Genomic DNA, 13257 nt, shown 5'->3' on the forward strand with positions numbered 1-13257 from the left:
CACCTCATTTGCTCTTGTAACATCAGAGTGGGCTGGGCAGTGAGGCAGGTGGCATTCTCATCAGAAAGGTATGGTCCAGACAGAGGAAGTGACTGGTCCAGGAACAGTGAGCCCAGTCTTCCTGCCCACCTGACTCTGTGATACTCCCCAAGAGGAGCAGTGCCCCAGAGGCGTCCCTCCCAGGGGCCTGCTTCGGAACCTCTCACCTGGGCAGCATCCTTGGGGTGCTCAGGACAAGCTTCTGCCTCCCCCAGCCTGCTGCCCTCACAGCCCTGCCTGCCCAGCCACCCAGCTGGGGTCAGCCTCCTGCGCCCCAGCCCTGGCAGATCCTGCTCCAGTGCTGGCTCCAGCCCAAACCTGCCTCCTCACAGCCCCTGGGCTGCAGGTGGCCTGGAATTCACTGCTGTTTTTCCCCTGCAAATTCCTTAGCACATGCCAGGGATAGCTCTGGGCAGGAAGGCACAGGCAGCAGCTGTGCAGCCTGGGCTGCCCTCAACTTGGGACCCCAGTTCCCCATCAGAATGGAGAACAGCTTCATACCGGTGGGGCTGGGGTCAGATCAGCCCCTCGTCCTGCAGCCCCGTCACTCTCCTTTCCCCCATAGAAGCTCCTCGGACATCTGGTGGCTCCAGACAGGACAGGATTGACGCAAACATGAGGTCAGATCCTCACTGCTTCCGGAGCCCTTCCCAGAGGAGTGGACACTTCCCACCAGGATGCAGCTGGGCTGTTCCATCAGGGAGTGGGGGAGGGGCAGGGAGGGCGGGCCGCTTCTGGCAGAGGGTGTGGCAGAGCCCCCACTTCTCAGATGGGCAACTGAGGCACAGGCCACAGACCAGAAAGCTAAGATCAGCGTGATCCCCTCACCTCCTGTGAGAGCCTGCCCTGAGCCCCAGGGCCTGGCACATGCCAAGGAGAGGTGGGGTAAGAACAAAAGGGCACCTGGGCTGGTTCTTGACGCACAGAATGAGCACGCGCCGTGATGGATCCTTCACACACACTCGGGCTGGGGAGTCTGTGCAGCCTGGAGGGCTTCTCAGAGGGGTGCAGGGTGCTCAAGGGCAGCAAGGAGGGAGGGAGGCATGGAGTCAGGCCAGGCAGGTGCAGAGGGTGGCAGAGAGGAGGGGCTCTCTGGCGCCCCCTTCAGATGGATGCCCTGGCCTGTGCCCCACCGCCCGCAGGCTGGCTGGCAGGGGAGGAAGCTGGCCTCGCCGTCCACCATAGGTTTGGTGAGACTGGGCCCCACATGTGGTAACTGTCCGCCATCCCGGAGTCTCTTCACTGACCAGTGGATCAGGCTACTGGTGCCTGGCGGCCAGCAGGGAGGGGTGGCTTAACAGGAGGGAGACAGCGGTCAGCCCATGCTGAAGAGGGAGTGGAGGGAGCAGGGCCCTCCCCAGGGCAGGCAGGTGAGGGCCTGTCCAGGGACGCCCACAGCTGCCCAGGGGACAGGGGATGCCTCTCCCTCCTCCCTTTACCTGGCAGGATGGGGTGAGCACCCTCCTTGCCCAGTCCCAGACCTGGTCCCCACAACAGGGAGCCCTGCCCAGCAGCACCCTCCCAGGGGAGCCCTGCAGTCTGCAGGGCCACGCCATGCCTGGCAGGGGACGGCGATGGTGCTGACACAGCAGGAACACGGCTGGCAGCAAAAACAACGAACAAAGGAAGACGGGAAAGGGGCGTCTGCAGGAGCCATTCCCAAGGCGGCCTGCACAGGCGGGCCACAGGCTGAGGGAGGACACGCGAGACGCCCTCCCGGAGTGTCCAGCCCAGCGCGGTCCTGGTCACTCGCTGGGGAGGCAAGGCTGGCTGAGGCCCCCCACGGCACAGCTCAGGGCAGGCTTCATTCTCCCCTGAAAAACCCCACTGCCACTCCCTGGGGGCCTGAGCCCCCTCTCCCAATGGAAAAGATCCCTGAACTGCCTCTCAACCCCACGGCAGGGAGGGGGACTGCGCAGTAACGGGGGAGCCCACAGGTGGGCAGCCCCCATGGGGCAGGGGGCGTGGTGCTCTGAGAGCCTCATGGCAGATGCTGTTCCCCGGGGGCGGGGGCGCACCCAGGAGCAGGGCGGCAGGACAGGTGCGGGAGCCCTGACACTGGGCCTGTCACACAGCATCAGGGAAGGAGCTGCGAGCGCTGGGTGAGGGTTGGGAGCCTCAGGGAAGCTGTGGCTTTTCAGCTGAGTGAGCAAGAAACACTGGCTAAAGCAGAGTTGGTGCCCCACTTTCCAGGCACACGCTAGGGAGGGCTGCCCACTGCCCGCAGGGCCCCGAGTCAGGGTGGAGGGGAAGACCAGGCAGGTCACGCACGTGGGCTGGCTGAGTCCCACGACCCAGAGAGGTGTGGGACAGGTGGCAGCCCCCACCCTTCACCATGTTTCCCACGAGGAAGGTGAGGCATGGGTAGGAAGAGAGGGACTGGTGCCGGAGAGGAGCCCTGGTGTCCAGGGGAGGAGAAGGGCTGGCTCCCTAGGCTGTGGGCTCAGCAAGGCACAGTGGCCTGGGTCACCCTGGTCCAGTGGGGCTTCAGGACGTCCCAACTGCTGGGATGCAAGCAGGGCAGGGACATTCATTCCGGAGCCAGGTTCTGGGAGTGTCCCAAGGGCAGCATCACCCCAGACCCAAGCAAGAAGGGCCCCTGCCCTGGGTCCTGCGTTCTAGAGGAAACCACTCAGGGCCTCTTCTGGCCTTACCCTCCAACAGGGGGCAAAAAGTCCATGAGGGAAGAAGACACGCCCACTGAAGGCCCATATCCCTCCTCCAATTGCAGGACCCCAGAATTCCCTGCCCATGAGGCTCCAAACCCAATTCCACAGTCCACGTGGGCCTTTCTCCTGGACCTGCCTTCCTTCTTGAGAATGAACTCGCATCTGGTGTGTGCACCATAAGGCCAAGGGGTGGCCAAGGGGCAGCTGTTGCTGGGTATGTGGATGGGCCATAGACAAATGGCCTGGGGCTGTCACATGGGATTCCCAAGGCAGAGGCTGAGGGAGGCTGGGATCCACTCTCTCTGCTGCCACTTTCCAGAATTGGACTCCAGGAGCCCAAGAACTCTAAGTGCAAACTTGGCCTTCTGGGGGGTTATGAAGGTATATTTGCCAATGTAGGAGGACAGAGCATATTCTATTTAGCAGTTTGTTGGCTCGATTCATAACTTTGCAATATCAAGACATATGGTATGTGGGCCTCCGTCTTTGCTCCTGCCCTGGGCCCAGCACATGTTGGGGGGGAACTATGAGAGGACAAGCCCTGGCCCCCACCCCACCCCTCAGGCTGGCCCCTGGGAAGGGACTCAGAAGACCCCTGCTGGCCAGCCAAGGAGCGCAGCAAAGCAGGACTGGGCAGGGAGCCAGCACACAGCAGGCTGCAGACCCCCGTGGCCCAGCCCCAGTGCTGGTGGTGCAGTGCAGGGTCCCAGCAGGCTGAGCCTTGGGGATGAGGTGCGCCAGGGCACCCCAGAGAGCAGCCACTCCCCTCTTGAAGCTGGGAAAGCCACAGAGGCTGAGCTTGTAGCATAGGGCCACACAGCGTGGGTGACATGTTGCGCCAGGCCCTGAGGTCCTGCAGCCGATCCATCTGCTGCCTCCCAGGTCCCCGCACCTGCGCATCGGCTTTGCTGCTCTGTTCCTTTATTTGGGGTCCTTCCTATGGCCGAGCCTTTCCTCCCGCTCTTTGCCATGCCAGCCCCTCTTGCCCCAGAGGAACCTGCGCACCCAGCCTCAGCCCCTTCCTTCAAGGACCCGCTCCCAACTCTGTGATTGCAAGTCACCAGACTTCAGCTGGAGACAGGGTCTCAGCTCAAAGAGTGGGCCCAGCCCTTGTCTGCAAAGGGCGGACTGAGGCTCAGGTCCCAGAGCGGGGCTGCGGCTGAGCTCAGGGGGACAAGCCTCCTGCCCCTTCAGCACTGGGCAGTGCCTGCCGCCTCAGCGCCTCCCAGAGCCCCTGGTTCAACCGCCACCACCACTCACTGTCTTGTGACCTCTTCCAAGCTTCTCTGTTTCTGTGCCTCTTCATTTATGAAATGAAGATAACAAAATTTGCCTTCGAAGTAGTTAAAGATTAGATAAAATACACGCACAGGCCAGGCCCCGTGCCAGGAACGCCATAGGGCTTAAACCTTCTACCTTCCTCATGCTGTCAATAGATATTCCTAGGCCAGACCCCGACAGACAGACAGGCAGACGGACGGAGCTCCCAGGCTGCCCTCCCGCTGGGGGAGACTGACGCCAGCGCTGGGACGAGCCCACAGAGGGTCCTGGGAGGAGCAGGGTGCCACTGAGAGAGCGAAGCTGGAGGCAGCAGGCTGGTCAGCGAGGGCCTCCCTGAGAAGGTGGCATTGGCACAAAGCCTTGAAGACCCGAGGGAATGAGTTGTGCATTTGGAGGAAGAACGTTCTGGAGAGAGGGCATTGCACATGCCAAGTCCCTGAGTTGGGATGGCGCCTGCGGGTTCTAAGAACACCCTGGCCCTTATCCGAGCACACACTCCCCGGCCGCTGTCACCACACTCTCCTGGTGCTGTGCAGGCAGGGGTGTGGGGAGGGGGGCTCGGGAGGCCCGGACAAGCCCGGCAGGCAGAAGTCTGCCCGCCACACAGACACCGCAGCTGGGCCTCCCTGCGGGACTGACGAGGCCAGACCAGATCTCAAGCTCCGTTCTGTCCCATCTTTCCTTTTCCCTGAGTGGCCTCAGAGGCTTGTCCAGCCAGGAATGCCCCCACTTCTCTCCACAAGATGAGGGTTAGAAGCCGCCTCCTTGACCTTTGCTCCTTGCGGATAAAACAGCAGTGCTGACAGTGACATCGTCCTCAGAGGGCTCCTGTGAGGGTGAGGGGCACTTGTTCTGGAGCCTGGCTCATCAGAGATGCTCGTAAGTGCCACTTCTTCCCCTGGGCGTGCAGGCCCCGGCCAGGCCCTGGGCACCAGGACAAAGTCAGCTCTGCAGGGAAACGGGGAATGAGCTGTGGGACTTGGCCCTGCCTCCAGGGAGCTGGCGGTCCGGCTGGGCCTGTGGGGTTCGTGGCCGTCCCCAGCTGCCAGGAGGAAGAAGCCCGTGACCTTCCAAGCTGGAATGAGGAAGCACTCCGCAGAGGTGTGGGGCCCTGCATGACGTGCCTGTGACCACAGATGGGAGGACGCTGTCGTGTCTCTGCGAGAGGGACAGCAAGCCCGGGCTTTCAAGAAACGGGCACCCAGGCCAGACGGGGAAATCAGGGATTCACCAGGCCACACAGGTGTCGGGGCGACCACGTGCAGGGGACTGATAACGCCACCACCAGGTCTCTCAGGCTCCACGTATCTGTGACGCCAATAGACTCGTGCCACAGTGTGACCTTGAGGGGATCACCGTACCTCCCACAGCCTCAGCTTCCCCACCTGTCAAAGGGGGACAGTGACAGTGCCCTCTCCATGAGGCCAGGGTATCACGCCAGGTGAATATGTGCTTAAGAGGAGGGCTGTCAACAAAGGCTAGTTTCTTTTCCCTGAACTTAACAAAGGTAGTTCTGATTTTCAGGAAAGAGGAAGTAGGTGGATTCCTAGGAAACCTTAGCTCCACTCCCTCGGGTGATTCAGTAGCTGAGATCCAGGTGCACCTAGCTAGGGCAGGGGCGGCAAACACGAGCTATCAAAGCCAGGGCCTCTCACCCGAACCCTCACCCACCCCCACCTGCCCCGGACATCTGTTCCCTCCTGGACCTCTGGGCCAGGCCCGGAGAGGGTGCGACACCCGCAGGCCCTGCTGAGCCCAAGCGGGAAGTAGGCACGGGGACAGTGGGCATCTTCCGTCAGGGGTGCTCGGCCGAGATCCCACAGCGCTGAGGCCTGCCCAGCAATGCCCGGGTGCCCCGCCTGGCAGGCTGGTTTCCAGGGTCAGGCCCCGCCATCCTGCTCGCCCTGCTTCCCAAATGCCCGCAGCTTCCCAGCCAAGCCGCACTCCTGCTTCCACCTCTGTGACTGCAGTCAGGATGTCCTCTGTTTTCTGTGGTCTATCGCCACAAACAACCCTTGTCTGTCTGTGAAAGCTGCTGGCACTCCCCTCCACCTGTCTCTGCCCCAGCTGGCTCTGCTCCTCTTGTGACCACCTCATCTCTCCTCTCCTCCCTCCTGGGACTCAGGAGCCAGCGAGGCTGCAGGGGACATTCTGCCTTGTCTCCCCAGCTTCTCAGCTGCCCGGACCTTCTGCTGCTGCCACCTCCTGGCACCAACCCCTACAGGACCCCTCTCCCAACAGCCCCCACCTTGCACTTCCAGCCTCTGCCCTCAGCTCTGGAAAGCATGGTCTCTACTCACTGCTTCCCTCACCCCCCTCCCTCCTCTCCCTTTGGTCCCCCAACACCCCACCAGGCCCCCAACAGCCTCTGCTACTATAGTCAGTCGGGGATACTTCTCTGCCCACACCTGACTCAGCTCCCCAGGGTTCTTCCAAACTGCTGAGCACTCCCTCTCTTCCTGAGACTCGCACCCGGCCTCCCACCTCCCTGACCACCTTCCAGCCCTTCCTCAGTCTGCTTCCTCCTCCTGAGGCCACCCTCAAAGTAGCCCCACCCAGGGCTCTGCCTGGGACCTTTCTCCTCTCCCCCCTCCCCCCAAGGAGACCTCTGCTTGCATCCTCCTCTCCTGAGCTCCAGACTGGACACCCCTCCAGTGTGTCCCTGGGCACCCACGATGGTTACCGCCCTTCTCCCTCTCTCATCCTGGCCACGCCAAAAGCAGCCTCAGCTTTCACTCCCTCCCTCCTGATCTCGTCCTGTCCCAAGGCGTCGAATGAGTTCCATGCCAAACACACACCTGGCCAGCCCCCACCCCATCCAGACCTCTCCCCAGCTGCCCACGCACACCCCACACAGATGTCTACCACACGCCTCAGCTGCTCCAGCTCTGCGCCCCACAGCACCCCAACCTGCTCCCCACTGCCACACTTCCGTCCCAGGCTGGCAGCTCCCTTCTTCCTATCACTCAGACTAAAAAGCCTGAAGGCATCTGGGACCCTCTCCCTCTTCCTTCCCTCCCCCTCCCTCCCCCACAGTGGCAAATCCTGTGGTTCCAATCTCAAAGGATGCCCAGAATCTGACCACCGTCCTTTCTCATCTGAATCACTGCGGGAGCCTCCTGATTGGTCCCCCTGCTCCCACCTACTCCTGCCCCCAGCCATCCCCTGCACAGTAGCCAGGCGGTCCTGTTCACACACGTCACCGATCGTGCCTCTGTCCCATTTAAACTTCTCCCATGGCTCCCACTTCTCTCAGCATCAACGCCAAGAACATCTGGCCCCTGGGCCGCCTGGCCGCCCTTCCCTCCTCCCTGCACCCTCTCCTCTCCCCGGTGTGTCAGCTACGCAGCCGGGCCGTGCCACGGCGACCGCCCGTCACAGGACCTTAACACGGAGCGGCTCACTTCCCACCATGCTTGAGGGGCAGCAGGCCGTTCCTCCTCGTCACCCTGTCACCCTCACGCCGTGGCCATGTCAGGAGCACCTGGCACATGCCCTGCTTCCTGGCGGGGGGGGGGGGGTGTTAGGGAATCACTCACCGGCCCTTGCACGCTAGCAGGGGGTGACGCCCTGTCTTCTACTCTGTCTCTCTGGCCAGAGCAAGTCACCTGGCTGTGCCAGGGCCCAAAGGGAAGAAGAGCAGCCCCGCCGTGCCAGGGTGGGTGAGGGACAGACGCGGGTAGGCAGGGCTCATGCCGCTGCTCCTGGAACACGCCAGGCACACGCCCTCTCTGGCCGTCGCCCTGCTGTCCCCTGCCTGGAATGCCCTTCCCCAGGTATCTGCGCGGCTCACTCCCCACTTCGTGTCTGCCGTAAATGTCGCCTGCTTGACTGCCCACTCAAAACTTCAGACGCCTCCTTGACCCCGAATTCTAGTCTCCCTTCCCTTCACTTTAGTTTTTCCAAGGTTCTAACAGACTATGTAATTCCATTTTTCTTATGTTCATGATCTGCCCTCTGTCCCCACCAACTAGAATGGAGCTCCTCGAGGGCAGGGTGTTTGTGTGCTGTGGTGCCTCCTGCGAGCCCAGCTCCTGGTGCCTGGCCCAGCAGGCACCGTCTTTTTGCTCCATGAATGAAAGCATGGGTCTCGGCCCCTCTCTCTTCTACAACATCCCCGCCCCGTCACCTCCAGGTCTGCTTGTCCCCGCCCCTGTAAATCTGAGCCCTGTCGCCACAGGCTCTGCCCTCCCCCGTTGCTGCTCTCTGGGTCTTCCTCCTGTAACAGCCTCCTGGCCTGACTTTCCTCACCCTCACGCCCCCTGAAAGGCAGGGTGGCCGAGTGACCCAGACTGAGCCGGCGCTGTCTCTGGCAATGCGGTTTACCAGCTGTGTGGCTTGGGGCTGCTTCCTCGAACTTCCTGTCCCCATTCCCACGCTTGTAAAAAGGGGAGGACGATGCTAGCACCCCTCTCAGGGGCGGTGTTGGGAGGTTTGAGTGAGACGGGCCGCGGGAAGCACGTCGGGTGTGGGTCACTGCTTTACAGTTGCCAGATCTTGTCACGAGGCAGAGCAGATCTGGATCGCCTGAAAACTGTCCCTTGGCTCCAGCAATTTTCAGTTTCCTCTCTGGCCCTCCCACCTGGTCCCCTTCTGACTTGCCTGGCACCGGCCCTTCGTTCCCATCCCACCAAACTTTCCACAGTCCCCCTGCCCCGTCTGGGCATGAGCCGCTTCCTCTGCGTCACTGACATGTACTTTTTTACATAACGAGAATCCCAGGACTTTTTTGCACATTCATACACAGAAAGCGGTCACGTTCTTGTTCATAGCTGCATTGTACTCCATCATGGGGACATACCGCTGGGACATACCAGTCCCAAGCTGATGACTGTAGAGAGTGTTTCCAGTCTTCTGTTGTCACCAGGGTACAGCTGTGCACAATTATATATATGTCATATCTGTGCAGGTGTCTCTGTAGGACAAACTCCCAGAAGTGGGATGGCCAGGTCAAAAGGTAGCTAGTGGGGTGTGAGGTGCTGCGCCCCACTGCCCAGCCAGCCCAGCCTGCTCCCCACCAGAGCCAGGCTCTCGTCCCCAGGCAGCGGGACTCAGAAAGGTGCCCTCCCTCAGCACCAGCCATCCCGCCCTCCAGAAGCAGGCCTGAGCGCTACCTCCTGCCTCAGTCAAGGCCAGCCGCGTGAGCGTGGTATGTGGGGCGCTGCGAGGCGTTGGAGTTGGCCGGGGAGGGGAGACCAGGCCCCAGACCCTTCCAGAACACTGTGAGCCGTCATGCAGTTTGGGGAGGGGGCACGGGCTCTCACCCAGGTGGTCCCCGCCTCTCCGTCATCAGCACACAGCAGTACTCCCCATGTGGCTCCTCAGAGGTGGAGCGGGCATGCCCAGGCACCAGTGAGCAGTGCGCGCTTCCTGTCCCCAGCTAGATCTCAGCCGTCAGAGCCCTCGAGGAAGACATGCAGAACCTCAAGACCCTAGGTGGAGGGCAGCCCAGAAGAGCCAGTCCTCCTGGGTCCTCCCATCTAGGTTCAGGGTCGAGCTCTGAGCCCCACTGGACGGGCGTCCCAAGGGCAGGCCCCCTGTCCTCACAGCCCGCGCAGGCTGGCTGGGGCAGCACGGAGGCTCACACTCAGGCAGACTAGCCGTCCAGGGAACTTTCAGCTGTGAGGAGCTGAAACCCCCACCCCACAGTGCCACAGTGCCAGGACAGCCCCTAGGAAAAGCCAGGCCCTCGGAGGCCTTTGCTAAAGACCCAGGAATTGCCCCCAAAGCCCTGCAGAGCTCCATGATGGGGAAGTGAGCCTTTCTGAGGCGAGGGGCAGGAGGCGCCTCGAGCACATCATCTTCTGGACTTCCCCCAGCTACTCGCATTTCTGAGCAGCAGCCACAGGGGCAGACTCGGGGGCTGCCGGGAAACAAGACCAAGAGGCAGCGTCAGCCGGAGTGGACTGAACCCCGAGATGAGGCAACGAGGAGATGTCAAGGGACAAGAGGGCAGGGATGGGCTTGAGGGACACCCAGCTCCCTCCCAGCACCCAGAGCTGTGCTGAGGCCTCAGGAAGGCGCTTCCTGTGCAAGGAAGGAGGGGCCAGAGGGACAACGCGCCCCTCCCCGCAGCCTGAGTCTCCCCGCCAGTGCCCAGTGCCCCCAAAGGATGTCTCCCCACTCTGGAGAGGCCCAGAGACACGGCGGCAGCCCAGACACCTCCCACAAAGGACCTTGACAAGCACAAGGCAGTCCGAGGCCTCAAATCGGGACTGTCTTTGGTACGTCCAGGGTGTGGTCTCTGAGCGCACGTGGCCACAGTGTGGGAAGTGGTCCTCCCGGCTCGGTAGGCTCTGGGACTGCCAGTCCACCCACTGGGCACCCACATCAGGCTGGTCCCGCCTGTCAGCACCCCCACTGGCACCCACTGCCCTCTCTGGTGCCCTGACCACGCTAGCAGCAGGACTGGGGCTGCTCCCTCTGCCCAGGATGGCGGGGAACTGCATCCCACCCGGTCTCTACGCACCCACCACACCTCACACGGGACTCGCCCTGCGGCCTGTGAGTCAGGGAGGTGTGTGAGTAAGGGGGTAAGAGAGCATTTCAACTTGGTCCTAGAAAGACTGAGGCCATCAAGCACACATTCCCCAAGCCTGACTGGGGCCAGTCACCACCCACTGGAGCAGGGAAGGCCGTCCACACTGCAGCCAGCCAGGCCCACCGCAGCCCACTCCTCCCCCAGGATGGTCCAGCCAGAGCTCCAGCCTCTGCCCTCAGACACAAGGGTGCTGAGGGAGGAAGCTGGCATTGAGCCCATCCCCCACCTCACCCCTAAGGGTGAAGATGGGCTTGGCTAAGAGCCACCCCAACCCTGGGGTCTCAAGGGACAAATGAGGCAGAACTGAAACTGGGCAGAGGATAAACGGTCTGGGCAGGCCCAGGGGCCTCTGTCACTCACCCCTTACCCACACACAGCCTGGCCAGAGCCTCCCCCAGCCTGGGAAAGTCTTTGAAGCCTGACTCTCTCCCACCTGGGCCCTTCCCCTCCCCCAGCCTCCTTCCCCTCCCCCAGCCTCCTCTGCCCAGGCTCACCCAGCAGAGCGGAAAGGATCCCAGACTGGGCATCTGGAGATCCGGGCTCTGGTCTTCCCTCTGCCACTGCCTTCTATCATGACCTTTGCCAAGTCATCGCCACCTCTGAGCCTCAGTTTCCCCATGTGGCTTGGGCTGCTGGCACATGATCTGGAGACGAGGCCTCAACACAAAGGAACAGGCTCTAGTGGATGGATTTCAGGCAAGGACAGGCTTCTCAGGTCACAACACAGGCGCCCGGCGCCTCAAGCACCACCCGTCCCAGGGACACAGGTGCCAGGAGGAGGCAGAGGCAGGGCTGGGCAGTGACAGCCACGACCTCCCTAGGGCTGCCCCCTGAGGCCTGCCCTACCTGCGCCTGGCACCACTGGGCCTGCTCCCTCCACTCAGCACCTGCCACCACTGGGTCATGTCTAGAGCAGCCTGGGCCCCACGTCCCCTCCCTCAGCACAGGCCTGGCACCGAGTAGGTGCTCAACAAAATATGTGTTGCAAGAATAAAGGCAGAGAAAATAACAAGCGTGGGTGAGGCTGTGAAGAAATTGGAGCCCTCACACACAGTTGGTGGGGATGTAAAATGGTGTTGCCTCACTGGAACGCAGGTGGGCAGCTCCCCCAAAAGTTAGACAGGGAGTTATCACATGATTCTGCAGTTCCACTCCCAGGGAGACAGATATTCCAAAGAGTTGAAAGCATGTGACCACACAAAACTCGTGCACAAAAGTCATGCAGCACTGTTCTGGCTGCTATTCTAACAGCCAACCCAAGTGGCCATGAGCTGACAAATGGATAAACCAAACATGGCACAGCCACGCCACGGAGTATCGCTAAGGTGTGGCTCGCTGATCCGTGCTCGACAGGGTGGCCCCTGAAAACAGTATGCGAGTGAAAGAAGTCAGAGACAAAAGGTGGCATTGTATGATTCCGTTTACATGAATCGTCCAGAAAAAGCAAACCCATAGAGACAGAGAGTAAATTAGTATGGGGACCAAGAAAGAGGAAGTGACACTGACAGGCTTCTTTGGGGTGAACGAATATTCTGGAGTTGGTGGTAGGAGTCACACAGCATTAAGAATATACTAAAAACACTGGATTGTATGCTTTAAAATGGCAAATTCTATGTTACTTGGATTTTTTTCTCAATAAAATAAACAAACAAATAAAGGCAAACAACTTCCCCAGGGACAAGTTAGGAAGGCCAAATCTGGCTGGCTGGCCGGCTTGTCTGTTTGTGTCTCTGAAAACACCACCTCAGGAGAGCGGTTCTTTGCCCTGCCCCCACCCCTGCCCCCAGACGGAGCCGGTAGGAGGGGAGGGACTCTGGGAAGACCGGTGGGCCTTGCAGCAGCACGGTGCCCTCTCCTTGTGTGCCAGGCTCAGGGCAGGTGCCCCACGACGAGGTGACTCGAGGTCCGGCTGCAGTCCAGCTTGGTACAGGCCCTGCTCCCTTCCCCCGCCTCCCCACCAGCAGCCTGCCTCACAGGGTCTCCGAGGGCCGGATGCAGCATGACACAGCTTGAGGATGGTGTGCATTCCAGCCACATGGGGTACCAGCAGCGGGACAGTTCTGCCTTTGGTCTGACCACAATATTCCACTTGGAGACAGCAGTAGGCAGAAGTTTCCACTGAGTCACCCTGATTCAGCCTCACTCAGCTTCAGGCCTCTGTGGGGTCCTCACCCTCGGGTGCTCACTTCACCGTAACGGGGCAGGATGTGGGCTTCCGCCAGCCCCCACGGCAGCTGCACCCTGAGATGGCTCTGGTGGGAGCCGGCGAGAGGAAAAGGCTGATCGAGGCCCACCCCCTGCAGTGGCTCACCATCCAAAGCAGAGGGACCACACCCACCCAGCCCACTCCTGGATGGACTGGCAGGTGACCTCCCACTCTTGGAGCCTCAGTGGAAGCCTTGGAACAGGTAATCCGGCATCTTCCACTGATGTCCAAGCCTCAAGTCCTAACGGGCTGCGCATGAGGGGCCCTGGTCCTCTGGGCCTGACTCTGCCCCAGGCCTGACCTTTGCCTTTTTACCAGAGCGACACACCTGCCTGCTCACCTCTGCTGCGTGTAAACCCTGCATTACAGTGTCGTGCGTCACACACATGCCTAGGATGGTTCTGAAGTTTCCTATGAATGGCCGTAGTTGGTGTTCTCACCAGCCCTGCGAGGTTGATGCTATTATTGTCCCCACTTTGTAGTGAAAGGGGCGGAAGCACAGAAAAGGTAAGCAGGTCGCT

This window comes from Microcebus murinus, chromosome 6, assembly GCF_040939455.1.
Source record: "Microcebus murinus isolate Inina chromosome 6, M.murinus_Inina_mat1.0, whole genome shotgun sequence".
NCBI lineage: Eukaryota > Metazoa > Chordata > Mammalia > Primates > Cheirogaleidae > Microcebus > Microcebus murinus.